The 12,832-nt window shown below is 40.3% G+C and overlaps 1 long non-coding RNA gene across 5 annotated transcripts in view; it reads right to left on the reverse strand.

Moving 5' to 3' along the window:
- Window positions 1–3,924: 3,924 nt before the first annotated feature.
- The window catches only part of LOC110307461, a 204,094-nt gene continuing 195,186 nt past the window's right edge, over window positions 3,925–12,832 (reverse strand). For all 5 annotated transcript variants that reach the window (XR_003838434.1, XR_003838433.1, XR_003838432.1 and 2 more), the window contains 2 exons: window positions 6,262–7,518; window positions 3,925–4,147 (listed from right to left, as the gene is read on the reverse strand). This is a non-coding gene — a long non-coding RNA (uncharacterized LOC110307461). The remainder of the gene's footprint in view (window positions 4,148–6,261; window positions 7,519–12,832) is intronic.

The raw sequence follows: 12,832 nt of genomic DNA on the forward strand, positions 1-12,832 counted from the left end.
CTTAATGATGAACAGTAACCTGTAAGCCAAGTAAACTGATTCCTCTGTAAGATTCTTTTTGTAAGAGTTTTATCACAGAAACAGAGCAAAGTAGAACACAACAACTTCTCTCAGCTTCCTAGTTGTATCCTATATAGGGAATGCTTGCAAATGTTTAATAACCAGCTTCCTACGCAACAAAAAAAATATCACCTTGACTAGTAGTTGTTAGAAGATTCAAAGGTAAAATACCTCTAGCATGTACAGTTTCAAATATCACATCTGTGTCACTGGAAAACGTTGTCCAAAGCTGGCTTTTATAAACCAGTGAGAGTTGATTGCAACATTCTAGAGTATTTCGGTAAAGCTACCTATGTCCCAGAGATTCATAGATATAAGGCATGTAGTCCAAATTGTTCTCCCTTTTCTCTACTCACCCTTCAGTATCAGACAAAAAAAAAAAAAATACCCATGCCAGTGGATATGTAAAATTATCCCACCGTGACTAAAGGTTCTTAGTAAGACAAATCATATCCCACCCTCACCTCATCATTCATTCCTCAGCATGAATTTTCTCACAAGTTTCCTTCTTTTACCCACAGATGGATCTCTAGAACGCTCAAATCACCATACTTTCAAATGAGGTCTACATGTTTGCTCCTGGCTCTAAACACACCGAGAGAGAGAGAGAGAGAGAGAGAGAGAGAGAGAGAGAGAGAGAGAGAGAGAGAGAGAGAGAGAGAGAGTTACCTCCCACAGCACTTTATACTAAGGCGGTTCTGATAAGACATCAGGTATGTGGTCTTATGACTATGTATCCTTTTCTCATGGTATAAAATGAATTCATTCAGGATAGACATCTTGTGTGCATCCTTTGTAGATCCTCAGAATGCAGGAATTAAGGCCAATTTAGAAGATGGCCTAGTCGGCCATCAGTGGAAAGAGAGGCCCATTGGTCATGCAAACTTTATATGCCTCAGTATAGGGGAACGCCAGGGCCAAGAACTGGGAGTTGGTGGGTAGGAGAGTAGGGTGGGAGGGTATGGGGGACTTTTGGGATAGCACTGGAAATGTAAATGAAGAAAATACCTAATTAAAAAATTTTTTTAAAAAAGATGCTGATAGATGCAAGAAATTGCTCACGGGATAACTGATACCTCTCTTGTCTCTCACAGCCTCACTTAATTTCTGCATTAGCAAACCAAGACTAAAGAAAGAAAGCAGAAGCGTCCCTTTCTCTCTCCTAGTTACTTGAAGTACAGCCCAAGGCTTCTCTAAATTGTTCTGGAGTCAATCACAATTCTGCGACAGGTGTTGCAAAACCAGAAATGATCATGTCCCCTTTGCTAGCTATCAGTTTGGAGGAGGAAACACTTTGTATACATAAAGTATACACATGAACCATTAATACAGGACTGAGACTCAAGCAGCTAAAGGAAAATTAAATAGAGAGAGACTTTAAGGAACTGGGTAGTGCCTATGAAGAAAATGATTTGCATTTAAGTAGGAGTCCTATGTTCCCTCCAGTCAGAATTTCCTGCGAATCTGAAATTATCCACAGTGTCTAGAGAGTGGCTATCCAGCTAGGATTTTATGCAAAACTCTTCCTCATTGGGAAACATAGTTTCAACAGCTGACTTTTCTCCAAAAGAGTGCAGGTTTATAAATGGCCTTGAGCTGGCCAGAATGTCTTTGCCCATGACTTGACACTGTGTAACAAACACTTGCAAACCCAGAGCAAGCTAGACAGAGAAGGCACGGGGGATCTCTGGCCATAATCTTATAGCATTAAAGGTGAAGAGAGATGGTTTACCCTGTGGGCTTTACCTTCTGATCGCTGTGTCTTAAGTTGCATTATTTTCTCAGAGAAGATATGAACAAATGCCAATCAGCCTAGAAAGGGCACCAGCATCAAACCAATAAAAGAATACCACCTAAGTGCAATGTGGTTAACCAATGAATTGAACTGGATTACTTACATCAGTGTAGGTGACCCCAAGACAGCTGTATCACCTCAAGGTCCCATGCTGGCATAACTAATGACCTCATGAAAGCTGCACTACTTGAGTTGAGTCTTTAACAAAACGCCCACCTCCCATGCACTCTTTTTTTTTATGTTTTATGTATTCTTTTTTTTTTAATTAGGTAATTTCCTCAATTACATTTCCAACGCTATTCAAAAAGTCCCCAATACACTCCCCCCCCAGTCCCCCACCCACCCACCCCCACCCCTTGGCCCTGGCATTCCCCTGTACTGGGGCATATAAAGTTGGCAAGTCCAATGGGCCTCTCTTTCCAGTGATGGCCTACTAGGCCATCTTTTGATACAAATGCAGCTAGAGTCAAGAGCTCCGGGGTACTGGTTAGTTCATAATAATGATCTACCTATGGGGTTGCAGTTCCCTTTAGCTCCTTGGGTACTTTCTCTAGCTTCTCCATTGGGGGCCCTGTGATCCATCCAATAGCTGACTGTGAGCATCCACTTCTGTGTTTGCTAGGCCCCGGCATTGTCTCACAAGAGACAACTATATCTGGGTCCTTTCAGCAAGATCTTGCTAGTGTATGCAATGGTGTCAGCGTTTGGAAGCTGATTATGGGATGGATCCCTGGATATGGACATGCAGCTTCAGAACTGGCAGAAAGGATTCATAAAATCCAAGGTCATAACCTGGTGAATATCCATCTTTTTTTCTTTCAGGAAGAATTAATACCCATTAACATCACTATATGCAAAGCTGTCACTATACATTGTACTTACTGTATTGCAGTGATAAAGCTGCCAACATGATGGCAATGCAATAGCCATATTATGCCAGGAAGAAATGATATTTCATAATGCTTTTCCTTTGTAGACTTTAGGAACGACCTTAGGTCATAAGGAGTCTACTCCTAATTCCCATTATAGGTACCATTTAACCCATTTACTGAGCACCCATTATGAGCTAAATAAAGTCCCTGAACTATACTGAGGTAAGAGGAAGCAATAAGTTGTACGGCCAAGCTCACATAATTAAGTACAAGATTGGAACTAAGCTATCCCAAGGCTTAGGGAACAAGATGGGAGAGGGGCCAGAAAGGACACAAGAGCCAGAAGATGGAGAGGAGCATCATTACACACTGTTTTCTGGATATTATGTGGCATTGTATTTATGAAGTCACAAGACTGCAGTTACCTGCCCAAGATCAAGGCCATCAATATTCTGGCCTAAATGGGAGAGGGCTATATGAAGTATCACCTCTAACTGAAGAGCTGTTATTGACAATTGATGGCTATTTGGGTAATCACTTTTCTTCAGTGATTTGCCAATGGTAAGTTGCCCATGATCAACCAAATAACCTCATACTAAGGCACACATAAATACCCTAATTAAACTCAGTAGATTATCTTTAAAAATACATGAAAACAAGAAGAGGGTGTGTTGGGAAAAGAAAGGGATCAAGATGTGTGGTTAGAGGATAACATGGGGGAATTCAGAGAAAATGTGATCCAAACACATTATATGCATGTGTGAAATTGTCAAAGAATAAAAATAAAATAGATACAGCAAAAGAAATACTCCACAGACCAGAATTCCCAGTTCATTCTCTGCAAACAGTCCAGGGAGTTCACCTCTGTGGGATGTTAACATTTATCAGTTTGAATCTTTGCTCATGCCAATCTATGTCATTTTGGATCTTCTCGTAGCCCAAATGCTCGCAAAAAAATATACTAAAGGTATTTGCCACTTCTAGGCTTTTGAGGAAACAAAGATGGAATTTACATTATCTTCCTTTACAATGAAAGAAAACCTTATACTCAGTAATTGTATTCATTAAATGAGTACATACCTCACATCTACCACTACCCATATTGTCCCATGCCTTTGGAAAGGAATTTCTGTCTCACTATTGTTTATACTCTAGTAAAATTGGGTGCAAATAAGCAAACAACTTGAAGGCAGCCCATATGAGCTATTGTGAAACACTGTGGTTTTATTTCAGCCACCTGCCAATCTCATGTAATCATCCAGCTCTCTTGTATAAAATACAAACCTCACTGCCCCTCTGCTCATTGCATTGGCCATGGGATATGCTGTCGGAAGCAACTTGGTGAGCTCTGTTCAGATACCTCTAGTCAAGTGGAGCCAGTACTCTCTCCTTAGCCACAGAATAGATTTTCAGGGCAAACCTGTAAAAAACAGAGTTCGAGATTTTTAGGAAAGTGCTTATTTTGATGGAGATTTAAGCATGGAGGAGGAGGAGGAGGAGGAGGAGGAGAGAGAGAGAGAGAGAGAGAGAGAGAGAGAGAGAGAAGAGTAGTTGTCATATTTCATAACTCCTGTGCATTATATAACCCAGACATGGACTACATGTATTCCAACAGCTAATTTCTGAAGAATTAAATCTCATTATAACACAGAAACTCCTATTCATTTACACATCATGTCATCTCTGGCATATTCCACACCCTAATAATAAAGTCAAAAGGTCTCAGTAAAATCCACCAGGAAATCTGAAGCTGGGATGAATGTTCTGCAGGACTGTGCCCAGTGAAGTACATGCAGAGACCAGTGCTTTCAGAACAGGCAACCTTAACAAAGAGATTCTCCACCACGGAGGCTAAGTCTCAGAGAAGGCTGAGAGTAGAGGGACACAAACCGTGGTTAGATGGTTAGATGCTGTCATGGAAAATATATGGAAAGGATCTGTAACCCTGGTTAAAAGCCCAAGGCTGTGGAGGTCATAGGCCCTTGTTATTTTCTAAATGGCATGCTGTTAAATTGCCATCTAAATATTTAACTTTATATCTGTAGATCCTAGATACTTTGAATCCTGGTCAGGGGAACTTCATTTTGCAGTGATTAGCAGTCTGTGGATGGATACAATATGTTGAGCATAGGAGACTTCGTATTCAGTCCTAATGAGACATATGCATTAACCCTATCACTACTGTGACTTGAGTAACATTAAGGAAGAAAAGGCAGAAAGAGTGTAAGAGCTGGGGATAGGGAAGAATGCTGCACACATGCTGCCTTCCAGACATGAGATGGTGTTGCTGTTAAGACCATACAGCAATTGTGGTTACTGGCACAAGCCCTGCACTGAAGCAAGCTAGACAAAATTCTGCCATAGATGGAAGTTCATCTCCAGGCTCCATCCTTTACTGAGGATCTATTGGCAGCTATTTGCTAGGGTGGAGACATAGAACCTTTCTTTGGTAGGAGTGTGTGACCATTGGTAGTTCCTACACTGAAGGGCATGGCCCCTCACTGTACACATGTAGGAACAGCACTAAGTGGACATAGTGGGTTATGCCCCTGAAAAAAACAAACAAAACAAAACAAAACAAAACACCCAGGAATTTAGGAAGAGGCATATTGCAGGGATAAGGGGGACTTCTGATGGAAAGATGGGGGTTAGGTATGATCATATTTCATTATATACATATATGAAATCCCCCAAAGGATAGCTAATTTTAAAAAGCAGTACCATTTGTTTTTCTTATTTATTCTCCTGGATGTTGTTCTGTAACAATTTGTATAAATGCTCAATTTTGAATATGTGACAATTTTAACCTACATGTAAAATTCCACAGGTATAAAATTGTACACTGTTTTTATTAATAACATTTAATGCTATTAATAAAAATATTTTTTAAAAATATAAGAAGAAAAGTTGTTCTGAAATTAGTACCACCAACACTCACAGGAGGCTAAATTTCTAAACAGACAAACAGTGGGACAGACTGTACCCGTTCTCAAACGTGGACTGAGCCAAGCGTCTCTATCCTTACTCTGTATCCTCAGTTCCCCTTTCCTCCACAGGCACCTCTACTATGGCCTAGATCCCCTTAATTGATCTGATCTCAGCCTGTAGTCCCCATGCTTTTCTCAGTCCACAGCTACCATCCATGCTTGTCCATCTACTATTAAAATTAGGCAAATGAGTACTATGGAAGACCCAATCTAAAACCTATTTTTCCTATCCATATTATGTTCCAGCATCCATCCCTGAGATATCAATGTCTATTACCCCCCGCATGACTATAAATCTTCTCTTACCTGCTAATCTATTCACACTTGAAGTTCAAGAGCCTGGTGGCAATGAAACTCAATGTTTAATTCTGTCAGTCTTACTGATGTAAGCCTTTACCTTCTAGAAACCAGGACCTAATTATCTAAAACTACCAAGAACTTGGTTGTAAAAACAGAAAGCACAACCCCCCAAGTATTTTATAGGGTTTGATGAAATCCACCAATCCTTTTAACAAATGTTGGTTTCCAGACCCATGTATCTACTTACCTGGATGCTGCTCACAAGAATTACTGTGGTCTTACTTCATTAACATAGTTTTGAACATTTTTCTTCTGATCACTAAGCACTGATGCCCAGTCTTTATCATATGGGGAATTTGATCACCTTATCATTATTAGTTTGTGAAATACTTCATCTGTTAGCCTTTATCTTCAGAGTGAGCTACTGATGAGTTCTGGGAGATGTTGATATTTTCTCTGGTACAATTCTTATTGCTTTGAGAAGGATATCATCTTCTGGGTCTACCCACAAAGCATAGCCAGTTAGGGAGTTTTCCAAATTACATGGTGCTTCATATTCTAACATGCTTCTCTTTATGAGCCTTCTTATTCCTCAGATGGGGTAGAAATTCATATGTCTGGCATCATAATATAAGTCATAGCTTTTTCCACGTTTCTTAGAGCCACCCTAGGATGTTAAATCAAGTCCTAGAGACCTTGCAGGATTGTTTAGTATTAATCACAATGAGTCTTCTGACCACCTTCATAAGTTCTTCATGTTTAGCATCTTTCCTTATGTGTGTTATTCTTCTGATCTTTAAGGGCCTATATTCCTCATAAATGTTGACATGATTTCTATAATCTCTGGAAGGTGTATTATTACTTTTGATTGCCTACATGATTAGAATCAATGATGACTGGGGCATTAGTGTCCTCTTGGTATGAGTGTGAGGACATTTCTAAGGACAATTTACTGAGGGTGGGAATAACCCTGCACTGAATATGTGATTCACCATTCCATAGACTAAGGTTCTATAATAAAGAAAAAGGGGTTGACTAGACTAGTATGTCAGAGAAGTACTTGCACTTTCGTTTCTGTGCCCCATAATCTTCTGAGCTGTGTAGAGTTCTATCATCAGGCTCACAGCATTATCAGTTCTGCCATGTCTTCCTTACCATCAGTGGATACTACTTTTTCAAACCATTAGCCAAATGAATAAATCCTTCTTCCAAGAATATCTTTTATATCAGGTATTTGCTCTCTGCAAGAAGGTCTAGAGATCTAATAAAGCGTGGCTAGTACCTCTCTGTCCAATTTATCAAAATACTGTATGAAAACATTAGATGAAATGAGCCTCCAGGGAAGAAGCTGGTAACCTCAGACAGGAGGTCTTTTTCAGCTGAGGTGATACTGAGAGAGATCACAGTTGGAGAGCTGCAGCCATCAGTACTCCCAGCATTCCAGAGCAGTAGAGGAGAGATCATTCAACTCACACCTGAGAGAAGGCGCACATCCACAGCTTTTCTATGGGAAAAAAAATCTGCAATTAAACTATTAAAGCAGAAAATGAGTTTAGAATTTTTCCTCATGTTAAGTTGAAAAATCTGAGGCTGGGAAGCCAGATAGATTTCTTCCTATCTCACTGGTGGTTCATCCTTGAGTCTAGAAGCTAGACTGAGCCCTGAAGCAAGATCTTCTCTTTATAGCTTTTGCCCTTAGTTTGCCCTTATTTAATCCAAAGAGGTTAAGACATCATACATAGATAATGAAATGAAGACTCCAGTAACCCTAGTGCCATATAGTGAATTCCTGATACTCTGGGCAAGAAAAGATTAACTCACCCATTCCCCAGTTGTACTCACACTACAGCCAAGTCTGACAGTCCAGCCTGATATGCCTAATGTCAATGGCTGGCATTCAAGGTGCTGCCTCTTTGTTCATGATAGAAAATGAGGGCATCATCCTGAGTGAGGTAACCCAATCACAAAGGAACTCACACAATATGTACTCACTGATAAGTGGATATTAGCCAAGAAACTTAGAATACCCAAGATAAAATTTGCTAAATGCATGAAACTCAAGAAGAACGAAGACCAAAGTGTGGACACTTTGCCCCTTCTTAGAATTGGGAACAAAACACCCATGGAAGGAGTTACAGAGACAAGGTTTGGAGCTGAGACGAAAGGATGGACCATCTAGAGACTGCCATATCCGGGGATCCATACCATAATCAGCCTCCAAACGCTGACACCATTGCATACACTAGCAAGATTTTGCTGAAAGGACCCAGATACAGCTGTCTCTTGTGAGACTATGCCAGGGCCTAGCAAACACAGAAGTGGATGCTCACAGTCAGCTATTGGATGGATCACAGGGCCCCCAATGGAGGAGCTGGAGAAAGTACCCAAGGAGCTAAAGGGATCTGCAATCCTATAGGTGGAACAACAATATGAACTAACCAGTACACACCCCCCCCCGAGCTCATGTCTCTAGCTGCATATGAATCAGAAGATGGCCTAATTGGCCATCAGTGGAAAGAGAGGCCCATTGGTCGTGCAAACTTTATATGCCTCCGTACAGGGGAACGACAGGACCAAGAAGTGGGAATGGGTGGGTGGGGGAGTGGGTGGGGGAGCATGTGGAGGACTTTTGGGATAGCATTGGAAATGTAAAGGAAATAAATACCTAATAAAAGAAAAAATGAAAAAAGAAAATCTTTCCCTTACATACATTCTATAAGATCACCACTAACTAAGACTTCCATACCAACAAAAATAACAAAAAGCCTACATACTCATGGAAACTGAGTAACTCTCTACTCAATAATAACTTAGTCAGGGAAGAAATAAATAAATTAAAGACTTTCTGGAATTTAATGGAAATCAGACCATAGCGTACCCAAACATATGAGGCACAATGAAAACAGTGCTAAGAGGAAATCTCATAGCACTTAGTGACTTCATAAAGAAATTGGAGAGATCCTACTCTAGCAATTTCGCAGCATACCTGAAAGCTCTAGAAGAAAAAGAAACAAGCACACAGAGGAGCAGACAGCAGGAAATGATCAAATCAGGGCAGAAATCAAACAATTAGAAACAAAGATAACAGTACAAATAAACAACAAAACCAAGAGTATTGTTTTGTTTTGTTTTGTCTTGTTTTTGAGAAAATCAACAAGATAGATAAGCCCTTAGTCAAACTAACTAAAGGGCAGAGAGACAGTATCAAAATCAAAAGGGAGAGATAACAACAGAAACTGAGGAAATTCAAAAAATTATCATATCTTACTACAAAAGCCTATACTCAACCAAAGTGGAAAATCTAGATGAAATGGATGATTTTCCAGATAGATACAATGTACCAAAGTTAAATCAAGATTAGGTAAACTACATAACCAGTCCCATAACGCCTAAGAAAATACAAGAAGTCATTAAATGTCTCCCAACCATCTGGGCAGTGGTGGTGCCTGCTTTTAATCCCAGCATTTGGGAGGCAAGAGGCAGATAGATTGCTGAGTTTGAGGTCAGCCTGGTCTGCAGAGTGAGTTCCAGGACAGCCAGGGCTACACCTTGTCTCAAAAACCAAAAGAAAAAAAAAAGAGTCTCCCAACCAAAAAATACCCAAGGACAAATAATTTTAGTGGAGAGTCCTACCAAACCTTCAAAGAAGACCTAATACTAATATTCTTCAAGGTATTACACAAAATAGAAACAGAATGAACACTACCTAGTTCATTCTATGAAGCCACAGTTATTCTGACACCTAAACCACACAAAGACACAACAAAGAAAAAGAACTTCAGACAAATTTTGTTTATGATAATCCATGCAAAAATACTCAAGAAAATTCTCACAAACTGAATCCAAGAAAACATCAAAGAAATCATTTGCCACAATTAAGTAGCCTTCGTCCCAGGGTTGCAAGGATGGATCAATATATGGAAATTCATCAAAGTAATCTACTAAATAAACAAACTCAAAGAAAAAAATCACATTTTCATCTCATTAGATGATGAAAAAAAGCCTTGGACAAAATACAACACCCCTTCATGTTAAAATTCTTGTAGAAATCATGAATTCAAGGCACATTCTGAGACATAATAAAATACAACATATAGCAGACCAACAGCCAACATCAAATAAAATGGAGAGTAACTTGAAGCAATAGCACTAAAATCAGTGACAAGACAAAACTGCCCCCTCTCTCAATATTTATTCAATATAGTACTCGAAGTTCTACTAGAGCAATTAGAGAACAAAAGGAGGTCAAAGGGATATAAAATGCAAAAGAAGAAATCAGAATATCACTATTTGCAGGATGATATGATAAGAGACCCCCAAAAATTCTACCAGAGAACTCTAACAGCTGATAAACAACTTCAGCAAAGTGGCTGGATATAAAATTAACTCAAACAAATCAGTAGTCTTCCTTTATACAAAAGATAAATGGGATGAGAAAGAAATGATGAAAACAATACACTTCACAAAAGTCACAAATAATATAAAATACCTTAGTGTAACTCTAACCAAGCACGTGCCAAGAACCAATCTGTATAACAAGGACTTCAAGTTTCTGAAGAAAGAAATCAAAGACGACACCAGAAGATGGAAAGATCTCCCATGCTCATGGATAGGTAGAATTAAATGTTAAGAATGATCATCTTACCAAAAGCAATCTACAGATTCAATGTAATCCACATTAAAATATCAACTCTATACTTCACAGACATGGAAAGAGCAATTCTCAATTTCATACGGACAAACAAACAAAACCCAGGATAGGGTAAACAATTTTTAACATGAAGGAACTTCTAGGGGATCACCATCACTCAAGCTGTACTACCGAGCAATAGTGATAAAAACTCCATGGAATTGGTACAGAGACAGACAAATCAATCAATGGAATAGAATCAATCTAGAAATAAAACTACACACCTATGGAAACTGGATCTCTGACAAAGAAGCCAAGCCATAGAGTGGAAAAAAGAAAGCAACTTCAACAAATGGTGCTGGTCTAACTGACAGTATTCATGTAGAAGAATGCAAATTGATGATATTTATCACCTTGTAAAAGTTCTAGTCCAAGTGGATCAAGGAACTCTACATAAAAAAAACAAAAACAAAAAACCCAACCATGGAAGGAGTTACACAGACAAAGTTTGGAGCTGTGATGAAAGGATGGACCATCTAGAGACTGCCATATCCAGGGATCCATCCCATAATCAGCTTCCAAACACTGACACCATTGCATACACTAGCAAGATTTTGCTGAAAGGACCCTGATATAGCTGTCTCTTGTGAGACTATGCCGGGGCCTAGCAAACACAGAAGTGGATGCTCACAGTCAGCTATTGGATGGATCAAAGGGCTCCCAATGGAGAAGCTAGAGAAAGTACCCAAGGAGTTAAAGGGATATGCAACCCTATAGGGGGAACAACATGATGAACTAACCAGTACCCCGNAGCTCTTGTCTCTAGCTGCATATGTATNNAANGATGGCCTAGTNNGCCATCACTGGAAAGAGAGGCCCATTGGACTTGCAAACTTTATATGCCCCAATACAGGGGAATGCCAGGGCCAAAAGAATGGGAATGGGTGGGTAGGGAAGGAGGGGGGGTATGGGGGACTTTTGGAATAGCATTGGAAATGTAATTGAGGAAAATACGTAATAAAAAAATATTAAAAATTAAAAAAAAAAAAACCAGATACACTGAACTCAATAGAAGAGATAGCCTCAAATGCATTGGCACCTAAGAAAATTTCCTGAACAGAACACCAATAGTTCGGGCTCTAAAATTAGCGAGTGATAAATGGGACTTCATCAAACTGAAAAGTTTCTATAAGGCAAAGGTTACTGTCAATAAGATAAAATGGCAACATATAGACTGGGAAAAGATCTTCACCACCCCCACATCTGATATAGGGCTAATATCAAGGATATACAAAGAACTCAAGATGTTAGACTCCAGAAAAACAAATAACCCAATTTTAAAATGGGGTATAGAGATAAACAAAGAATTCTCAACTAAGGAATCACAAATGGATGAGAAGTACTTAAAGAAATGTTCAGGGAGGAAAGGGGTCTGAGCGGAGAGGGAGCACCTAGCCTGAGCATCAGCAGCAGACATCCTGGTTCTGGGACCCCGCCGAGTGTATTCTGCACAGGTGAGAGTACGGAATACAGAAGCTAAAAGCTTCTGGGACGGGGGGAGCCACAGAGCTTCTAAGGCAGCCCCCTTTTCGGGCCCCAGACAGCTGGCCACTTTTCTGGCCAATGGTTAGGGATCCGACCAGCCCAGGAACGCTTTGCATGTGCATCGGCAGCAGACATCTTGGTTCCAGGACCCCGCTGCATGTATTCTGCACAGGCCCCTGACATCCGGCCACCTTCCAGCCAGTGGAAAGGGGTCTGAGCAGAGAGGGAGCGCTTTGCCTGAGCATCAGCAACAGACATCTTGGTTCCTGGACCCCACAGAGTGTATTCTGCACAGGCCACAGACATCTATCTGGCCACCTACCAGACAGAGGAAAAGGGTCTGAGCAGAGAGGGAACACTTTGCCTGAGCATTGGCAACAGACATCTTGGTTCCGGAACCCCGCCCAGTGTATTCTGCACAGCCCCAGAGATTACCAGATGGCGAAAGGCAAACGCAAGAATCCAACTAACAGAACTCAAGACCACTCACCATCATCAGAACGCAGCACTCCCACCCCACCTAGTCCTGGGCACCCCAACACAACCGAAAAGATAGACCCGGATTTAAAAGCATATCTCATGATGATGGTAGAGGACATCAAGAAGGACTTTAATAACTCACTTAAAGAAATACAGGAGAACA

Source organism: Mus caroli, chromosome 12 (assembly GCF_900094665.2).
Source record: "Mus caroli chromosome 12, CAROLI_EIJ_v1.1, whole genome shotgun sequence".
In the NCBI taxonomy this organism is placed as follows: domain Eukaryota; kingdom Metazoa; phylum Chordata; class Mammalia; order Rodentia; family Muridae; genus Mus; species Mus caroli.